This window comes from Apteryx mantelli, chromosome 3, assembly GCF_036417845.1.
Source record: "Apteryx mantelli isolate bAptMan1 chromosome 3, bAptMan1.hap1, whole genome shotgun sequence".
In the NCBI taxonomy this organism is placed as follows: Eukaryota; Metazoa; Chordata; class Aves; order Apterygiformes; family Apterygidae; genus Apteryx; species Apteryx mantelli.
The window spans coordinates 20544282-20554745 of record NC_089980.1 but is presented as its reverse complement, the minus strand read 5'-3'; the positions used below and the strand labels follow the sequence as shown (position 1 = coordinate 20554745).

The following is a 10464-nucleotide window of genomic DNA, read 5'->3' as shown; positions in this document are numbered from 1 at the left end:
CTATCAGCTGTGCACTGCAAAAGAGCCTTAAACCCTGGGAAATCGTGCCATGAGCTTGGTGTATGTTGTACCACAGACTTGGGTGGCAAGAGAACGGGATTATAAAATGATAGAATTAGTATGAACAGCAAAAGCTGGTGTCCCAGGTAAAAATCCACTTCTCACCTCTCTGTTATACCTGATTTCTCCAAAATTAGCTTTAAGCTGCAATTTTTGGAGAAGACCTTCTCCTAGCCCCTAATCTGAGAAGAAGAGTCCACGACCCCTGCAAACAGGGGCTATCAGCTCTTGTGGCCTTGCTTGGGGCATTTTCTTTGACATCATAGCTTTGCTGCAGTTCTCTTAGGTAGCATCCTGCCTCTGCTTCTTGTTACTTGCTGTACCCGAAAGAGAGGTTTCGTTACCAAAGACAACAATGTGCGTTTCAGTTTGGGATGGGTTTATTTTGTTGCTTTTAGTTCTTTTACACAGGCAAGTGTTTCTCTTCTGTCCCATATCTGGCACACTTTGCAAGTGCCCACAAAGAAGGGCTCCCTTTGCCCGGGTGCCTTTAGAAGACACACAGTATGGATGGATATGACAGCCCAGTATCATGTCACACGGAAACTATTTATAGTAGAGTCTGGAAAAAATTAAACATGGAGGTTAGCCTTCAAATAAAGGCTCCCTTCAAGATGTTTTACTTGCTAGACAGTGGTGACCCAAACTATTTTCACAGATTATAGGACAAACATTCATTATTACTAATAATGAACTGCATCCCTCCTTTCATATTACAATGCAGTGGCTATTTTTGTTCAATAATCTTTAGCATTTTCCAGGAAGCATTTAAATAACTTAGGTCACCTCTGTCTCAATGGCGGTCAGTGTTTTTGTACAATCTAGTATTAATTCACGTGCTGTAGTACAAGCTGTAAGCACGGTTGTGACCAGAGCGCTCAAGCCAGGACACATAACCCATGTCCGGAGCACTGCAACCATATCCAGTGCTGCAGACGTCCAGTGCAGCCAGCGCGTGGGTGCGGGGTGCCCGTGGTCCCATCTGAACGTACCATCAGCCAACCCAGGCGTCCAAGATGGGCTTACAGTCCGGCTGCTAGTCTGAGCGACTGCCTCAGGTTGCCTCCCATTTCACTTTACAGCATTTCTGAAACAAAAGCACAGATAAAAAAACCACTGACCACCACCTCCGTATTACCAGCACGGCAACACACCGGTCTGCCCGTACCACCACGAAAAACAGGTCTGGAAGGTTAAGGCTAAGCAGGAGGTTAAGGCAGATCTGAGGCACATGGTGAGCATGAGAGCTGAGCTTAATTTCTAATGAACATAGCTCAACTCAATACCAGTTACATAGGTCCTGAAAGAGAGAAGAGGGATATAGCCAGGGGAAAAAGCCTACGCATGGGGCATCAAACCAAATGCTGGTTTTTGTGTGTCCTGCTTGCCCTTTCACCTGAGCAGCTTGAAGGCAATGACATGAGTGATTTCCTAGCGCGACTGTCCCAAAAGAGGCACAGGCGGGGACCTCTTTAAAAGGCATGAAGGACACAAGATGACGCTTGGGAGAAAACCTCAGACCTGGTCTACGCTGTGCTTTAGGGTGCCTTGAGCACCGCAGTACCAGCCCCTCCTGGGACACCGCTGATGGATGGGACTAATACTGCACCATGAGAACACTGTCTCTGCAGCCCCATGGCAGGAGGCCACCGAATATTCCTCCTCGGCGCCTGCCTGGTCTCTTCGCTGCTCTGCATCTCTCTGTGCTGCGGGGTGGGTTGAGCTGTGGTCAGGAGAGTTCATGGTCAGAGTCGGCTTTGACGAATCCCTTCCCCACCCCCCTTCCTCCCCCCTTCTTAGGCAGAGCTCTTCCCTTGCTGCTCCTGATCGTGTTGCCCTTTTCCTCCTGAGACAGTGATTCAGACCGTAGCGTAGAGGCAACGGCAGTACCCTCCCATGAATCAGAGGGAGACGTTATTAGTGACTGACATTAACATTCAAATTACTTATTGGCAGAAATGGGTTTAAAAATAGGTTTTTATGATAAACAAACTAACCTCATACAGGAAGTGAGCTGCAAATACTAAAAACTAGTATGCTGTAAGAAGAGCTAGTAGATCTGCCCTGCAACAACAAAAAAAAGCTGCTTTTTTTTTATTTTCTCATCTTTTTTATGTTCTTCCTTCTGCTCAGAAGCTATAGTTAGTAACTGGCACAGAAAAGGGTGAGAAATCACTCGGGAAGAAGGGCTTTGTGTGCTTCTCAGATGAGCACGTGTCTTGGGCTGCTCTGTGAAGCAGTGGGTTTGCTTTTTTTTGTTGTTTTCAGAGTGGTCAGGTGTGCAGGGCTCACAGGCGCACCCCAAAAACCCGAAACTGCCCGGACCGGCGGCACCACGGCATTAGCCCCCCTGCTGCCCCAGGAGCCACGCTTTGGCACCGGCCCCACGCTGCCACGGTCTCCACGGGCTGGCTAGCGCAAGGCTCGGGGCATTGCTCCGGCACGGCACCCCTGAGACCCAAACGCCGGAGCCGGGAGCGAGGCAGAGCCCTTCCCAGCGAGGGCTGCTCCTCCGCCTCTTCCCAGGCTGCTGGTCTGGCTGCAACGCCTTGCCCGCATCCCACGAGCAGGAGCCACGCTAGCCAGCCACCAGGAAGGAAAGGGGAGATTAAAAAACAACAACAACAACAAAAAAGCAAGAAACCACCGTAGGACTGTACGCATGGAGCAAATTCGATTTGCTCCGCACGCTAAACCGCAGCCCCGATTTCTGATGGAAAGTATCGTCGGGGCAACTCTCCTCCCTACGTCTGTGCAGGTGTTTCAGGCAAATGAGAGGCATCTCCGGCAAAGGCGAGGGGCACTGGGAGTTGTAAATGAACTGATTCAGTCAGAAGAAATGACAGTAGCTGCTCTCTGCTCACACGCCTTAAAATAGAACCCAGCGCTGGCGATTCATAACTGTGTTTAAATTGTGAACCCAAAATTTGAGCATGTTGGGACTTCAAAAGGTATTTGCTGCTGCTGCTGAAAAGGTTAAGCAGTTTTCCTACCGAAACTCGAGTGTGGGCTGTGAAAGAACATGTTAATGAAGAAAATTTCCCCAGGGCTGCTCTTTTATTATCACCAAAGCCATCAAGTTTCAGTTTGAGTTATTTGTATTTATTTATAAAAACAAAGATTAAATAAGTAGAACAAAAACAAAAACCTCATCCTAATTTCTGAGCCGAGCCTGATTTATTAAAACAAAGAAAGCTATAATCTAGCAGGCAGCTAGGTGATGTTTTCCCCCTCGGCTTGGAGAAAAATGAGTCGCCAGGGTGCTGCGCTCGGCTGGCTGAACGTGCCTTAGAGAAAAACGCCCTGCGCGGCAACGCTGAGTCTTGCCAGCTTTTTCCCCCTACACCCGGTGCGCTGGGGCGAAAACAGTCACATCCCCCGTGAAACCTTTTCCTGCTGCACCCAGCCGAGGAGCCTGCCGCCGGGAGAGCGGGCGGCGCAGGCAAGCTGCCCCGCTGCCCTCGAAACGGTGCGGGTGCGCAAGGGTGCCGCAGGGACGAAGCTGCCTCGCAGCAGCCTCCGCGAAGGGCGAAGCTGCCGCGGGCGGGAGGCTGCAGCCCACCGTGGGCAAAGCCCGGGCGCCCTGCCCGCCCGCCCTCCCTCCCTCCCTCCCTCCCCGCCGCGGCGGGGCGGCAGGACGGCTTGTCGCCCCCGTCCGAAGGTGCCGGTGCCGGGGGCTTCCACCGAGGCAGTCGAGTCATTTCGTTTAGTAATGTTTTGGTGACAGAGCACCCGATTAAACAAAAAGGCATTTTCCTTTCATGTGTTATGACTTCCATCATTACAGAACCGGTTCAAAACACACAAAAAAGAGCCTCAGTGGTCTTGCAGCCTTTAACGTGTTGTTTTTCTACATATTTTTATGTTGTTGGCTTTTGTTATCAGCAGCATCTGCAATTTGTGGCCAATTCTGTCATGCTTTAGGCAGACATCTTGTTCCCAAAACTGTTTGCAACCTTTCAGCTACAGTACAGTGGCAAATACAGCGAAATAAAAGCCACAGAACAATGAGAAAAAAAAAAAAGAGCAAATTTTGTCCAAGAATAGTCATTTTGCTGAACTTTTTTTTTTTAAAAACAAAATACTCCCAAGGCAGCTACTACTCAGTGCCAGGCTAATTCCAGGTAACTCTTCAAGCCTGAGCACACCACAGTGCCTTTCCTTGGCATATTCATTTTATTTCAAATTATTTGCATTTCCCCACTGTGACAAACCTGTCGTTATGTCACTAATCGGATTTTTGCAGGCGCTTAACCACGCTCTCGCTGCCTTTTGCTCACCTGTGCTACCAAACCGTAATAGCAAGAATATCGAGCCCTCGTTTTGTGAAATGCCACGTGGATTCAATCAGTTGAGCGGTTCTTTACCACCGAAAACAAACGCCACCAATCTAGCCCGTGTTCGATATTAATATCGAAACCAAAGAGCAAATTAATACCACAGATTCGAGGCATTTAAAAATAAAATGAAAGCAATTCAAACGAGACACGGGCTCTTGCAGTAAGCCTGCAGCCGGACCGAAATGCAGAAACCAGCTTAAATTATCGTGAGCCCCCACAAAGTGGGGGATTAATCCTGCCTTTTGCTGGCTTTTCACATGCAGCCAAACTGAAACAAAACAGCCTTTTCTCTCTTTTTCCCCCCCCCCCAGAATTCACAACACTTGGCGCCCAGGAGAGGAAGAAAAAGCCTGCTGCTGCCAGAGAGGGATGTATAAAAAGTTTAATTCCAGCCTAGCCTCTGTATCTGAAATAGCAACAGATCACCTCGGCTTTTCAAAGCGCTAGCCGTCTCCCACACAAACGCCGCGTCGCAGATTGAATCGAGGAGGAATGACACATTCTGAAACCGAGCTCCTTTTCCTGACAATAAGGTCGCCGGCAGAAGCAAATTTAAAGCCTTTCTGAAACGCTCAAACGGTTTCCAAAAACTGGACACGCCAAACCTGCCACGGCGCCTTGCAGGGCAGTCGGGATAATTTGCCTTATAATACGGGCGATAATCTCAAAACGGGGCTCGGTTCCGCGCCGCTCCGTTGGGAAAGGACCGGTTTGCGTCCCAGAGCACTGCAGTTAAAAATTAACACACTTTCTCTGTCCTGTTTTTCCCTTGAAAACTCGAGGACAAAAGGCTCCTTCCTGCCTTGCACTTTTTGTCTTCCCTGAAATCTGTATTTGCTGCAGGAGAAGAGAATATATACCTAGGGTTTGGGAGGTTTTTTTTGGGGGGGGGGAGTTGTTCTGAAAATTTGAAAAAGAAAATATATCACAGTTCTTCCAATGCTCTCTCCACTTCCTGTGACAAAACAAAACATACTTAATTTGAAACTTATTCTTCCTCTATTTATCACCAATAAATAATGACCAAAAACACATGAAAAAATCGCCTCAATTTTTTACTATGTGATAAAATCCACCCTGTGTGTTTTCTATGCTGTTTTTAAAGCATTGCTCCCAGAACAGCAGGGAGCCAGCATGCCAGTCTGCTGATTTAAAAAAATCTCCAGTAAAAAGTCAAGCAAAGAATAACTCATCAAGCAGGACTATTTAAACATCGAATGCAAAGGGCTGAATGTTAAGCTCAAGGTTAATTTCCACTTTAACTATTTTAGTTCTGCCAGCCCTAAACAGCCGACTGCTATTCAAGTAAAAATGCTCCACACGTGCTTATTTTAACAACGGAGGCAAAACGCAGCCGAAACAGGTAGGGTTCGATAAATTCAAATTTTGACTCATCCATTTCTCTGATGCATGATTAAACACACTATCAGTTGTACTAATATTTGCCACTCGCCGCCGACGAAGATTAACCCCACTCGCAAGATTTAGAAAAATCATTTTTGTTTGACTCATGTGGAAAGAGTGAAACACAAAAGACTCCCCTGAAAGTGGGCTATACATGACGCTTTTACTACACATTTCACCACATTTGAAGAAGCCAGAATATTGGACACTTTTAGACACTAATTTATAGCTATTTCTAGGCAACAGGAAGCTGGAGACTTAACATTTGCAAATGTGCATAATTTTGCTGCTGTTTAGACTGCACTCGGGCATTCAGATTAAAGAAGAACTACGAAGGGAAGAGAGAGCCTGCACCGTGATTGATCTATTTTTGCTCTTTCATACTTTTTTAAGCCGATCAGTTTGTTCAACAGCTTGGAGAAGAATTAGAGAGATAATTATGCTGATTGCCTTGTATCAGCAATTTTGCCATTAGATTAATTTTACTGTACCGCAGTAAAATGTAACAGCTGTCTTGAAAATGAAACCCACCTGGAAAATCATACTACGAGTTTCATGCAGGTTTAGTAATGGCTTCTGTGAAAATTAATTCGAAAAAATTAACAAATGCATGTTAGGACAAAGATTTGGGGCTAGCTACTGCTGAAGTGTGTTTGATAGCACTTAAGCCTGGGGAACAGAAAGGTGCAGCTTTCTGTGCCCTCGGCAAGCAAATGGGCTGTGAGTGCTACTCGGAGAGCTCAATTAAGCAGCCCGTGTGAAATAATATCTCCACTTCCCGCAGGATGACAAAGAGCATTTTGTGAAATATTCCCCTTTGGTATGTGTCACACCTCTGCGCTCCCCGCACCCCAAAGCACATCGCTGAGCTCAGTTTGTGACTGTTGACTTAGATATAAGATGCCAATCTTTTCATCAAAGCTAGCTGAAAACAAAACTGAGAAACATCTTGTGGTTTTGTGAAATGTATTTACATAAAAAATATATTTTAAAAACGTTTGGTTATTATGAGAGGAGGCATTTATGGTGTTTGTGAGGTAGCTGACATTTAAAAAGGTTTACCAAGCGTGTCGGCTTCACGTGTTACCTACACTTATCTCCACATGGGACGCCACTGAAAAAGCTTTTTATCAGGCCAGGCTTAAATTTAGAAAGGCTTCTTGCTATCGCTCTGCATCTCTCTGCATGCACAAGTTTTGAGCAAATAGGGACAATCGGGAGAATTCTGCATACAATGAGGAACAAAGAATTAACTATAGGGCATGCATGACCCGGAGATAAGGAAGCTGCATTTATTTCCTTAAATACCATCCCCAAAAAGCTAGGCAGAGGCTTGCACCAGGATCCAGTTGCTGCAGAGAATAAGGTGACTCATACTCCCTACATGCCTATTTATTTTCTACTTGGAGGCGAGCTGCAGAGGATGACACCGGTGACGGTATTAAACACAGCACACGGGGATAGTTTTCCTTATTTTTGGTTATGCTGTGAAAATAATCCCTGCTAGCCTTGAGATTTGTCAGTCTCTACCGAGGGCTCAAACCTGCCAAGAAATGCCTGAAGGCACCATCCTTCCCTGGCCCAGAGGCTCCGCGCGTTTTTCGGAGGCGCTGCTCCTTGCTCCATCCATCCCAGCACAAAACCAGGGCCGGAAAAAAATCGTCACTGCAGACTGTGGCTGTGCCCTGAGGTTAAGCCGCACATGAAGACAATTCGGGAGGACAATCAAATTGCATATCTCGAATTTTATGGCTCACAGACGGATCGGCACGGTGGTAACAAGGGCCGTATAAATGCGCCGCAAGCCAGCAGGCTGGTTTTGTGCTGTGGGATGGATTCGGCCCAGGGTTAATCCCTCAAGAGCAAAACGAAGAGATCTGCCAGCGGCAAGACATGTGCAGAAGAGGCAAACGAGATGGCAAAAGCAATAGCAGGACAAGGGTAAAAGAAGAAAGAAAGAAATCAACCCCAAAACGAAAGGAAACAGCAAGGGCCATCCTAACGGGACCTCCATCCCAGTTCATCTGTGCTCTACTTTATCTCCCGGTACTTTTGCTCCCGGTGTGCCAGCTCCGGTATGAAAACGCGAGCAGGTTTTGGACTTCCCCCTGGTGCGAAGCCTAGACGAGCTGCAGAAATATCCCAGTTTGCCTCTCCTCTCCCAGGGCCCGAGGGACGCCAGCCTCGCGCCAAGAAACCCCATTCTGTCACGCCGGCCGCCTCCCGCAGCTCCCGCTCGAGCCGCGCGCTGATTAATCGCCCCTCTAAGAGCAGGGAGAGACGTCACATTAATGCACTTTCTCCGCAGGAGGGCAAAGCCTCTGGGGCCGGGGGCTTTTCCCTAAAAAGCCTCAGGGGATGCTGTGCCTCCGCAGCCACCCCCTTCTCCCCTTCCCGCCTGGTTTGCACGCCGGGCTCCCCCCGCCGGGGCCGTTACTGCGCGGTGCGGCGCAGCGGGAACATCTCAGCGCAAGGCGAGCTGCTGGGAGAGTATGTAGCCCTTAGGGAGATCACCCCCCCACACACCCCCCCCAGTTAGCCTAAAAGGGGACTAAAAGTGAACTGACTGAGCTGCATCAGCACCGGGTGCAATCAGAACAGAGGAAACCTTCGCTTAATTTTCTTGGCTTTGCAAATAAGCAACATTTAATTGGCTGCTTCGTTTCTGAGTAAGAGCATTCACACACAGTTTACTCCCAAAGGTCACGGAGATGATTTTTCCCTGTGAGCCCCTGCTCATGCAAGCCCTGAGCCTGAGCAAGAAGTCCAGAGCATCAGCTGAACGAGCAATAAATATTTGTTGGGGCCAAGATCCTCAGGGATCCTATCTGAGCACCCAAGTGGGAGCTTTGATCCCCGCACAGGAGCAAGGAGCCAAAGTACTTATGTGGATCCACAGGCCTTAGTCCCTTCAGCAGATATCTGAAGTTTGCTTTGGTTGCCCATCTGCAGCCTGAAGCCTCTCTGGCCTTCAGCATGTCCTGCAGCTAGGTTCAAAATGGTTGAGGTCACCACCGTAAATGTCACTGTCAGGAAAAGACATTTTGCAGTTGCTGGGTTTTTTAATGCAAAAAAACAAACAAAACAAAACAAAACAAAACAAAGCCACTCAAGTTGTATTTTTGACTGCTGCTCTGCAGCCAGACATGACACTTTGCTAATTCTACTCTGTAAAAGTGTTAGGATCGATGCATATCAGGTAGGGGTTTTCCCCCTTTTGGACAGCTATGCTTACCCTTGGGGTCACTTTTATATGCTATTGCTATGGAATAAACAACATTCACTGTCAAGGGAAAAGCCCTGCTCCTGGAAACATATCCATCAACTAAACAACCCCAAAGGATCTGAGCATGCTGCAGCACACCCGTCCTCTCCTGTACGCAAAATCAGGACATTTCTCAGTCTGCATTTTTCTCAGAATTGACTTGAAAGCATGAAATGAGATTGTTTTTCTTCCTGATTTCTGTTTGCGGCCCCCGCACGATGGTTTGTTACAGGACGGTTGCTAATAACTGCTGGGCTAATCATGCTGTTATGTAAATAAAGGGCCAGGATGTTTTTATTCGTTTGCAAGGGTCTAGTTCTTTGCTTTGCAAAAAGAGCATGAGACTAGAGGTGTAGCCAATTCCTGGAAAAGAACATACGAGAGGAGCAGCGGTTTCTGGAGGGTGAGTCAGCAAGAGATGGCCTCTCGCTGCAGGGCTGGGTCTGCCCTGGCGTAACGCACAGCCTGTCCCGCGCGAGCCGTACACTGAGTGCTTGCACCCCACTTCTACCTCCATGGTGGGCCCCTGGGAGTCCTCGAGTTGCTCTGCAAGGAGAGAAATGCCTGCTCGATGGTGGGCAAAGTCTGAAAAAGTAAATGACTTAGCAGAAACTTCCCCCGCCTAATTTTAGCTCCTCTAGAAGCTGGGCAAAAACGAGTCGTCAAAGTTACCGCTAGAGTCAATGGAAAAGTTCACACCTCTGGGGGCTGATGCAACCCATCCTGCAGTCGGCAGCTGCGATAAGTGGGTTAAACCACTTTCTGGAGGTGTCTTCTCGGTCCCCAGAGAGCCCACGCTCGGGCGTACAGCAGACACCTGACTTAGAGGGCCCTTTAGCGAGGGAAAGGCCCTGGGCTGCAAATGCCTGCCGTTGCAGAGGGAAGGAAGCAGAAGCCACCTGGCAAATGTCAGAGTCCAACGAGCCTTCCCGGGGCTGCCTGGGCTCTTCTGAGGCTGGCCTCCCTGCGCGAGGGCCGCGGGGGAGCTGGCCCTGCTTTTTTGGCTAGAGTGGGTCCCCGGCAGGGCCGAGGCTGGGGACATGGCAAGCAGGAGAGGGCCATGTCTCATGTCCTCATGGTGGTGGGACCCATGGTGGTGGCCACTCACTGGCTGGCCCTGCCTCGCAGGGCTGGTGCCGAAGCCATTGCTCAGAAGAGCCGTTGCTGCCAGGACAGGCTTAAGCCAAGTTTCTACTGATTCGGGTTAAACCAAACCCCAGAAATCAACCCGAAACTCCAGGGAGAGATTTTTCTACGTTGAAACCCAAGCCTCTGGCAGGGCATTGCTCTTCGCAGCCTCACTCACCACCCTGGCAGCATCCGTGGCCCAGAGCCCTTCCACAGATGCCAAGAAAAATGCTCTGCAGCAGCGGGCTCGGCCCTCCCGGCCCTGCT

General features: G+C 48.7%; 1 long non-coding RNA gene across 1 annotated transcript in view; it reads right to left on the bottom strand.

Annotated features, from left to right (window-relative positions):
• Nucleotides 1-433: 433 nt before the first annotated feature.
• Nucleotides 434-10464, bottom strand: part of LOC106496657 (uncharacterized) — a 28075-nt gene continuing 18044 nt past the window's right edge. Inside the window, exons 2-3 of the long non-coding RNA XR_001294667.2 lie at nt 1053-1147; nt 434-622 (exon numbers count right to left, since the gene is read on the bottom strand). This is a non-coding gene — a long non-coding RNA (uncharacterized lncRNA). The remainder of the gene's footprint in view (nt 623-1052; nt 1148-10464) is intronic.